This window comes from Panicum hallii, chromosome 3 (assembly GCF_002211085.1).
Source record: "Panicum hallii strain FIL2 chromosome 3, PHallii_v3.1, whole genome shotgun sequence".
Taxonomy (NCBI): Eukaryota; Viridiplantae; Streptophyta; class Magnoliopsida; order Poales; family Poaceae; genus Panicum; species Panicum hallii.
Window position 1 is genome coordinate 45,628,149 of NC_038044.1, and position 10,328 is coordinate 45,638,476.

Sequence of the window (10,328 nt, forward strand, 5' to 3'; positions counted from 1 at the left end):
TGACCTCCTGCTTGTGCGCCACCAGGAAGTGCTGCGCCCCTCGCGTCTCCTGCAGCCAAGCCAGCAGCGTCCGCCTGAGCCCCTGCTCTGCTATAGCCAGCACCGCCCCTCCTCCCGCACCCGTGCGCATCACCAGAAGTTACATCGCCCACCAGGGCGCCGTGCCCCAGCCTCTACCTCGCCCCTAGGTGCCCAAGTGAAGCGTCCCCTCATCAGAGGTGACTAAATGTGATACAAATATCAGTCCCAGGAGGCTGATAACACATTTATTACATCAGATGGTTCATTACCGTACAAACCATCGAGGTAGCGGGCACTGAAGCGCCACTATCAAGAGGGACAACATAAGGACTACAAACCAAACCAAAGTGCCAATGAAATCTAAGATAACATTAGAGTCTTGTGCCATGGTAAGCTTCCTGTGGAGACCCTGAACCACAGGCAAGGTTGGGTGCAGGACGGCGACCTACTCGACGTCTTCAGGAATGAAGTTCGGATCCTCCTCTGTAAAAACTAGGCAAGAGTGAGTACATACGTACTCAACAAGTCCAACCACACCCGCGGAGGGGAATAATAAAGATCATGCATGGATATATCAAGGTTGAGGCTAGGGTTCATTTGCGATAAAGCGAGGTTTTACACATGCAAGGGTTCATTTAATAAAAGAGTTTTCTCAAGACATTTCTATAGTAATCGAATAATAAGTGGGGTTGATCCTACACAAAGGATCCAAGTTTTAATACTACTGGACTCCTCATCCACAGTAGCTCACTGCACAACTGCCGGGCACTTTCAAAACAACTCACGCCACAAAACCAATCATCCCAAAATGTCTATTGCAGTGACCATGCCGTAACTCGTCCAATACCGTGGACATGGCTATTCGAATAGATTTTACACTCTGCAGAGGTTGTACACTTTACCCACAAGTAGGGTACCACACTACGAACACCTTAATGTCGCGGCGGATCCTAACAAAGCCATTACCCACCTTAGCTGAATCTAACTAGCCAACGCGAAAGCAACCATGGGGTTAGTGACCTATCAACAAGGTCATAACCGGGACATACTCACACAGATCGTATTCCTTCTCCATGATCTCCCGTTGCTCACCCGCTCTCCTTTTGGCTAGCAGGACAACTAGTGGGGTTTATGCTAAGCCGTTGCCCACACAACGGTCGAATGGTTGTACGATAAGTGGGTTAGACAAGATGACACCTCAGTTCATCCTTACATTGACAAGATGGACATCTCCCAACCATGCTCAACCACAAAGGTACAAGCACACTAGTGGCATTTCACACAGAAAACACCGTCCATCTCATCGGGTTATATCTTTCTTTGATTTTCCCAGAATCCTATTTTTATCTTTTAAAACACTCACACCCTTATTTTCGGTAAAGCGCTTTGTGGTCATGATTAAAATATAATAAAGGGAATGAAAGGTAATAAGCATCTCTAGCAGTAGTTAACGTCTAACAGAGCAAATCCTTTATAGACATTAACCTAGGTCATCAAGGAATAGTCATAGCGATCAAGGGGTGGCTATCCAACCATGTCTTGCGATAAAACAATGCATTTTATAAAACAGGCCAATAGGTTGCGTTTATAAAACTGGGATAAATATGCATCAAAGGATGGGATTGGACGTGCCGTCCTCAAAGCCTTCCGAAAGCTCCTCCTCGAGGTATGGGTCTTCGGGCTCCGGCTCGCGGTCCTGCTCCTCCTCAGTCACACCGTCGGCTACAACACACAAACAATCACACAATAAAACAAAGTTCACCGACGAGCTAAAAAGGGAAATAGAGAGCTTCGACTAAAAATAGAGGAGGCTATTATATTTGTTGGATGTGGATCTTGGGACTTGGAGAGAGTATTTGATGCGTGGTGGAGTTTGGAATCGATTCAGAACATAATGTCGCATGAAATGGGGCTGCGGACTGCATAAGGAGGAAAAATGGAGGGGGTCATGCACAAGTCTGCCTTTCTTGTTCCTCGAGACAGAACAGGAGGGGGAGGGGAATAGTAGGAGGGGGGCGGCTCTGCGGAAAAAGAGGAAGAGACTGCGCGATGTCGGAATGGCGGGAAAATCGGGAGGTGGGCTTCGGGAGCTCAAGCGGTGGAAAAGGTTTAAAAGATTTTTAAGCGAGGGATTGGTAAAGTAATTTAAATAAGATAAAAACGCGGGCGTTACAAACCTACCCCACTTAAAATGAATCTCGTCCTCGAGATTCGGCTGGCTCCTAAATAGATGGGGAAACTCTTTCTTCAAAGCATCTTCACATTCCCATGTAGCTTCTTCCACTCCATGTCTGCTCCACTGAACTTTGCAAATCCGTACTTCAGAGTTTCTTGTCCTTTTTGTGACAGTGTCCAAAATCTTGATAGGTACTTCCTGGTACCGAAGATCTGTCTGTAAAGCTATTTCTTTCCAGCACACGCTCTCTCTTGGGTACCCTCAGACATCTTCTCAGTTGGGATACATGGAATACTGGGTGTATGTCAGCCATTCCTTCTGGTAGCTCTAAACGGTATGCCACAACTCCAATTTTCTTCTATACTCAGTACGGTCCAATGTACCGAGGGGCTAGTTTTCCATGTACCTGAAATCTTCGAGTCCCTCAAATAGGTGAAACCTTGAGATAGACGAAGTCTCCTGGATTGAAGCTTACTTCTCGTCTCTTCTTGTCTGAGTAACTCTTCTATCAAGATTGGGCGGCATTCAGTTTTTCTCTAATTTCGGCCACTCTTTCTTCTGCTTCCTTTATGAGTGCGGGTCCAACTAGGGCATGCTCTCCAACTTCTAACCACATCAGGGGGGTTCTGCACTTTCTCCCATAGAGAGCTTCAAATGGTGACATGCCCAAGCTTGCTTGATAACCGTTGTTGTATGAAAACTCAGCATACGGTAAACTTTGTTCCCAATCCTTGCCATAAGTAAGGACACATGCTCTTAGCATATCTTCCATAATCTGGTTCACCCTTTCTGTTTGACCATCAGTCTGCGGGTGATAAGCCGAACTGAAATCCAACTTGGTGCCCATGGCCTTATGCAAACTTTTTCAAAACCTAGAGGTGAATTGGGTTCCTCTATCCGAAACAATTCTACTAGGCACACCATGCAGCTTCACTATGTTTTCCACATAGAGCCGGGCTAGCTTTTCTCCACCATAATTGGTCCGTACGGGTAGGAAGTGAGCGACTTTTGTGAGCGGGTCCACTATCACCCATATGGAGTCATGTCCTTTCTGTGTCTTGGGTAAGCCCACTACAAAATCCATTCCTATCTCATCCCATTTCCAAACCGGGATGGGTAAGGGTTGCAGTAATCCTGCTGGCTTCTGATGTTCGGCCTTGATTCTTTGACAAGTATCACAATGGGCGACGAACCGTGCAATGTCCGCCTTCATTCCACTCCACCAATACTTTTGTCTTATATCCACATACATTTTGGTGGATCCTGGGTGGATGGAATATGCCGAGTTGTGGGCCTCATCCATAATAGTCTGCCGGAAGTCTCCTTCCTTAGGTACGCAAATTCTATCTTTGTACCATAAGGTTCCTTTGTCATCCACTCTAAAATCCGGTGCCTTGTTTTCTCCAGTATGCATGCGGATTTTCATCAAGTCCTTATCTGAACCTTGGGCCTTTCTGATCTTATCCTCCAAAGTGGGTTGAACACTCAACTTGCGACTGGAACCATGGGGGACGATGTGCACATTTAATCGTGCCATTTCTTCTTGTAGGTGGGCATCCTTAGGTCCATAAGATTTCCGGCTTAAGGCATCTGCTACCACGTTTGCTTTACCAGGATGGTAATGAATTACCACATTATAATCCTTAACTAGTTCTAACCACCTTCTTTGCCTTAAGTTCAGATCTGGCTGGGTGAAGATGTACTTCAAGCTCTTATGGTCTGTGTAGATCTCACACCTATTCCCAATCAAATAGTGTCTCCAAATCTTGAGGTCATGTACTACGGCTGCGAACTCCAAATCATGGGTTGGGTAATTCTGCTCATGAGGCTTGAGCTGTCGGGAAGCATATGCCACTACTTTCCCATCTTGCATAAGGACACATCCTAATCCTTGACGGGATGCATCACAATAAATGATAAAGTCCCGTTGAATATCCAGCAAGGTTAGTACCAGGCGGTTGTCAGTCTTCTCTTTAACTCCTGGAAGCTTCTCTCACATGACTCGGTCTAGGGGAACTTCTTCTCTTTCTTGAGTAGCTCTGTCATGGGTCAGGCTATCTTGGAGAATCCTTCAATAAATCTCCGGTAATATCCGGCTAAACCGAGAAAGCTCCTGATTTCACTAACATTGGTTGGTTGCTGCCAACTGGAGACTGCTTCGACTTTTTCGGAGTCCACTGCTACTCCTTCCGCGGTCAAGATATGACCAAGAAATGCTACTTTCTCAAGCCAAAATTCACACTTGCTGAACTTGGCGTAGAGCTTGTGCGCTCTCAACTTTTCCAAAACCACTCGTAGGTGCTGCTCATGTTCTTCGACACTATTAGAGTAAATAAGTATGTCGTCAATGAAAACTACGACAAACTTATCTAACTCTTCCATAAACACCTTATTCATGAGGTTCATGAAATAAGCAGGTGCATTGGTGAGTCCAAAGGACATCACCGTAAACTCATATTGCCCATAGCGGGTGACGAAGGCCGTCTTCGGAATATCACTTTCCTTAATCTTGAGCTGATGATATCCTGACCTTAAGTCTATCTTGGAGAAATACTTGGCTCCCTTCAGCTGATCAAAGAGGTCATCAATTCTAGGAAGGGGGTATTTGTTCTTGATGGTGACTTCATTTAGTGCACGGTAATCCACGCACATCCTCATGCTTCCGTCCTTCTTCTTGACGAACAAGACCGGAGCTCCCCATGGTGATGAGCTTGGTCTAATGAAACCACTTTGTTGTAACTCTTCCAGTTGTCTCTTTAGTTCTGCCAATTCAGAGGCTGCCATCCTATACGGTCTCTTAGCTATAGGGGAGGTTCCAGGGACAAGGTCAATGACAAACTCTATATCCCTATCTGGCGGCATTCCTGGGAGTTCTTCCGGGAAAACATCTAGGTATTCATTTACTACTGGAACTTCTTCCAAGAATTTAGCTTCCATACTAAAAATCATTGGGTCCGGTCCACTTCCCCGAGTATGGCAGGTTACTTGTACTCCTTCTGGGTTGGTTAGGTGTACCACCTTGTCAGCACAACTTATAAGGCCATTGTGCAGGCTTAGCCAATCCATTCCAAGGATCACATCTATACCTTTAGACTTAAGTACTACTAGGTCTGCTAGGAACTCTACCCCACTTAAAATGATCCTTACCCGAGAACAACCCAGTCAGCACTTAATGTCACCTCCAGGCGTTCGGGTTAATAGGGGTGTTTTTAGTAGTACTGTAGGTATATTGTGCTTTTCCACAAAACTTGAGGATACGAATGAATGTGATGCTCCAGAATCAAATAATATTGTTGCCAAAACTGAGCTGACTAGAAACTCACCGAGCACTACGCCCTGAGCGTCCTGAGCCTCTTGCGCGTTGATGTGGTTGATGCGGGCTCGTCTGAAGGACTGCTGGGGCTGCCCCATCTGCTGGTTGTTGTTGCTGGTATTGTTACCGCGGATGGGTACACGATTGGCTCCTGATAGAGCTGGCCTTGGTCCATTCACCGAGTTGGAGAGGGCTGATGCTGCCGGCTTGTTATTGGCATATGGGCAATTGGCAATGAAGTGCCCTATCTCACGGCAGTTGAAGCATGCTCGGGCATTGTTGCTGGCAGTAACTTGGCTTGCATTGCTCTGTGGGGCCTTCATGGTGTTCTGGCTCTTGAACTGTCTAAACTGGGTGCTGGGGGCTTGAGAGCCAGTAGCTTGTGACTGGGTCCTATACTGCATAGGGGCTTGGGACCTAGTCACTGGAGGGCCAATGTGCCTCGGCTTCTGGAAACGGTCCTGCTGGCGAGCCTTGGTTTCTAGGAACTTACGCTTGTTGTCTCTCTTTTCCTCTGCCATGGCTCTCTCGGTGATGATAGCCATGTTCATTAGTGCGTTGAAGTCTGGGTAGATGCATGGGGAAAGCAGCTTCTTAAGTTCTGCATTTAAACCCTTTCTGAACATATCCTGCTTCTTTTCATCCTTGTCTACTTCCTCCGGTGCATAGCGAGCTAGTTCTATGAACTGGTATGTGTACTCCTCAATGGACTTGTTGCCTTGTTGCAGCTCACGGAACTCATTTGCCTTGCGCTTCATGGTGGCTGCTGGGATGTGATAGCGACGAAACTCATCCACAAATTTCTTCCAAGTGATAGTGGAGGCATCCTGAGCAGCTGCACAGTAGTTCTCCTACCAAGCCAAAGCAGTTCCAGTGAGCTGGTGAGCAGCCAAACGGACCTTGTCACGGTCTCCATGCTCAAATGGTTCGAGTTTTCTCTTGATAACACGCAGCCAGTCATCTGCATCCAAGGGGTTGTAGGATCCTGCAAAGGTGAGTGGCTTGGTCCTCAGAAAAGCTGTTAATTTGTCATTTGTACTCTGCTCATGGGGCCTTGGGTTGGTGATGACATGGGTCAAAGCTTCCAGTAGGAGGTTCTGGTTGTTCAACACTTGCACCAGGTCAATGGCCGGTGGGGGTGGGGCCTGACGTGCTCCTACTTGGCTTTCTCCTCCCTGCTGGCTTACTTCCTGATCTTCCTGATCTTCATGGCCGGGAGCTTGTCCTTGCACACCCTGTTGCCTCTCCGCACTTGGAGTGGTATGTGCCTAACTTGGAAGGTCCTGGTGTTACGCCTGGGGGCCATCTGTGGATTGGATAAAACCCTTATGAGACTTAGCTTTGGAATTAAGCGATGTTTTATCTTTGTATTTTCGAAAAGACAGACTCCACCTACTGCCGACAATCACACAGACTAACAAGCATCAAGCACAAATAGTTTTATTTATTAAGCTGGGGGTACAACACTTGGGAGGGTACTGCCAAAACACGCACTACACGGTCGGGTACAAAGGGCAAAACAGATGGGAGGGGCACAACTCTAAGCTTGGGGCCGGGACGGCTTCATCCCTGGGGCATCTCTAAGGCATGCTACTCACGTGGTGAGTCGTCTTCCGGGGCGGAGTGCACTTCCAGTGGAATGAGTAGCTCTTCCTCGTCGTCCTCGAGGATCCCATTTTCTCAGGGCTGTTCGACAGCTCCTTCTTCTGCGGATACAGCTGACCTTTTGGCACCTTCGGGTGGAGCTTGCGCGGTCCCAAAAAGTCCTCCCCATCCTACGATGGGTGTTCCAATTAGGACTTGGGTCTCCCCGATTGCCGGGACGGGCGTTCCACTGCTGGTCCATTCTTGCATGCGCCGATCCTGGATCTGCCTGAGGTTTTCATGAGTGACGGCTTCGCTGCTTATAGCGGCCGCGGTCTTCGGCTTGAGCCACCTGGATTTGGTGCATCCTCACTGCAAGCTCAGCTTGCTCAGCCCGGTGGGTTTGCTCCCTTAGGAATCGGGCTTGCTCGTCGAAGAGCTTATCCAAGGAGACGAGGTAGGTGACCACATGGTACAAAAGGTCTTCTTGATGGCGGCGCCGTTCCAAGTTCCTCATGCGGGCCTGCCAGACTTGCGTCCTGATGGCCGGAGGAAAAAGCCTCATCGGTGTGGGAATGAGGTGTTCCTCGAAGATCCGGCATAGGTAGCGGAGAGCCTTTCTGATGGCTAAGGGATAGGCATCCCGATGTTGAAATCCTGTGGCTGTCACTCGCCACGGCTCGATGTCGGGGTGGCGGGTGCTTCTGGCGATGGAAAAAACCACCCTATAGCGAAGAGTGCCGAGGTGCTCATACTCTCTGCTGTAGTACCTTGGGCACTCAGTAACACCGAGGCGCTCCAGGGAGTTGATCAAAAGGCGGGGGAAACCAGGCTCTTCTTGGCAAACGCCCTGGGTCCAACCATTCTCGGCCATCTGAAAACAAAGGTAGAGTGAACAAGCCTTGCACACATGGTAGGGTACAAGAAGGATAGATGGTCTTTATTTTTCATTAGGGTCGGGTAGATCTCCCAAGGATACATCATTACTAGGGTGATAGTTCTAGCTTAGGTACTCTACTCCTCCCAAGGGGATTCTTCCCCGTTCCGGTTAGGTCACTTCTTTGGTGGAAGACATTGCTCCAATACCTCATCTTCGGTCTCAGTGCCCTTATCCCAATGGGTTTCCTCGGGTTCTCCTTCCAGTAATCCAGCTTCTCTTCTGCGCGCCTTGATACGTTCCCTTTCTTGAGTGTTGCTTCACCATATGTCTTGGAGAGAGGCTAGGGAACTCTCAGCTTGAGCCTCAGCTTCTATTGCTCTCCTCCATTGTATTTCCAACTCTTGTTCTGCCTTTTCTGCCCTGCGGATTTGGTGCTTCAGTTGTTTTGTTTGTTCGCTGTAAAGTCGGTCTAGGCCGGTGAGGTAAATTGACAGGTGGGAAACCGTATCTTCTAGTTCTTCTTCTTCCCTTCCCAATCCTCTCATCCGGGCAATCCATGAGCGTCCTCTCCCTCCAGTAGGTGGGAAAAATCCCATAGGAGTTCGCTGAAGATGATGCCTATAGACCACGCGTAAGCGTCGCAGGGCTTTTCGGGCAGCCTTTCGGTAGGTGTCTGGGAATCCAAAGCCAGTGGTGGAGATGAACCAGGGATCCACGTCGGGGTAAAGTGTGCTTTTTCCCACGAGGATCATCAGGTCACACCGAAGGGTCCCTCTGAAGTTGTACTCCCGGTAGGTGTACTCTGGTGGGTCCAAAACTCCGACGCGTTCTAGGCTGAGTAGCAATAACTTCGGGAGGCCAGGCTCTGCGGGGCAGATTCCGTCACTCCATCCATTGTCAGCCATCTGGAATCAGACAAGGGCCAAAGGTAAGTGCCGTGTGGAAAGGTGTGTTAAGTGGGGAAAGATCTAGTGGGAAATGGCTTAGAAAATGTCCTCGGTCTTAAGGGTCGCGTCCTATGGCCAACCTACGGCTCTGATACCACCTGAAGTGTGCCCTCATCAGAGGTGACTAAATGTGATACAAATATCAGTCCCAGAAGGCTGATAACACATTTATTACATCAGATAGTTCATTACCGTACAAACCGTCGAGGTAGCGGGAACTGTAGCGCCACTATCAAGAGGGACAACATAAGGACTATAAACCAAACCAAAGTGCCAATGAAATCTAAGATAACATCAGAGTCTTGCGCCATGGTAAGCTTCCTGTGGAGATCCTGAACCACAGGCAAGGTTGGGTGCAGGACGGCGACCTACTCGACGTCTTCAGGAATGAAGTTCGGATCCTCCTCTGTAAAAACTAGGCAAGAGTGAGTACATACGTACTCAACAAGTCCAACCACACCCGCGGAGGGGAATAATAAAGATCATGCATGGATATATCAAGGTTGAGGCTAGGGTTCATTTGCGATAAAGCGAGGTTTTACACATGCAAGGGTTCATTTAATAAAAGAGTTTTCTCAAGACATTTCTATAGTAATCGAATAATAAGTGGGGTTGATCCTACACAAAGGATCCAAGTTTTAATACTACTGGACTCCTCATCCACAGTAGCTCACTGCACAACTGCCGGGCACTTTCAAAACTGTGACACTCAGGTAAATAGCATGGTCACACCCTAAAGTTTTGATATGTTTTTATGTGTAAAGTATGGCAAAGGTGTGCTTAATATGTGCAATGTTAAGGAAAAAGTGTTATTTATGTAATTAAATTTAACTAGAGGTCCTTTTATGCAAAATGGGTGGATATGGAGGGAAAAGTTCAAAAGCATGAGGGTTGTTTTGCAAAAGATGGTAACTTGTGGTTAAATTGCAAAAATATGAGAAATTACCCTTTGGTATATATGTAAAAGTAATTTTATCCATAGGATTTACATAAAATTTGAAAATATTACTAAGTTTATAGTATCTTCAAAACTATTGATCAACTGCAGATGAACCTTAAAGAGAAGTTGTAGAGTTTGAAAAACTATGCACTTTTGCTTTTTGGACCATCTCCATTTGAGCACTGGTTTAAAAGTTATAAGCTCTTTTCAGTAAAGTCCTTGTGTTTCTTTGATTTTGCAAAACAGTCCCTGGCTCTATTCTTCCCCCTTGTTCCTCCCTGCGCCTCTGCTCTTCTGCTCTGCCCTCCTGGCGCCTCTGCCGCCAGCGCAGTGAACCGCCCCTGGTCGCCGGCGCCCACCTCCTGTTCCTCCCTCGTCCACGCGTCGTCTCACTGCCCTTCCACCGCTCTAGCCCCCCCTGCTGGCGCCTTGCCTACGCGCCACGCCGCCTGCGGCACTGCAGCGCC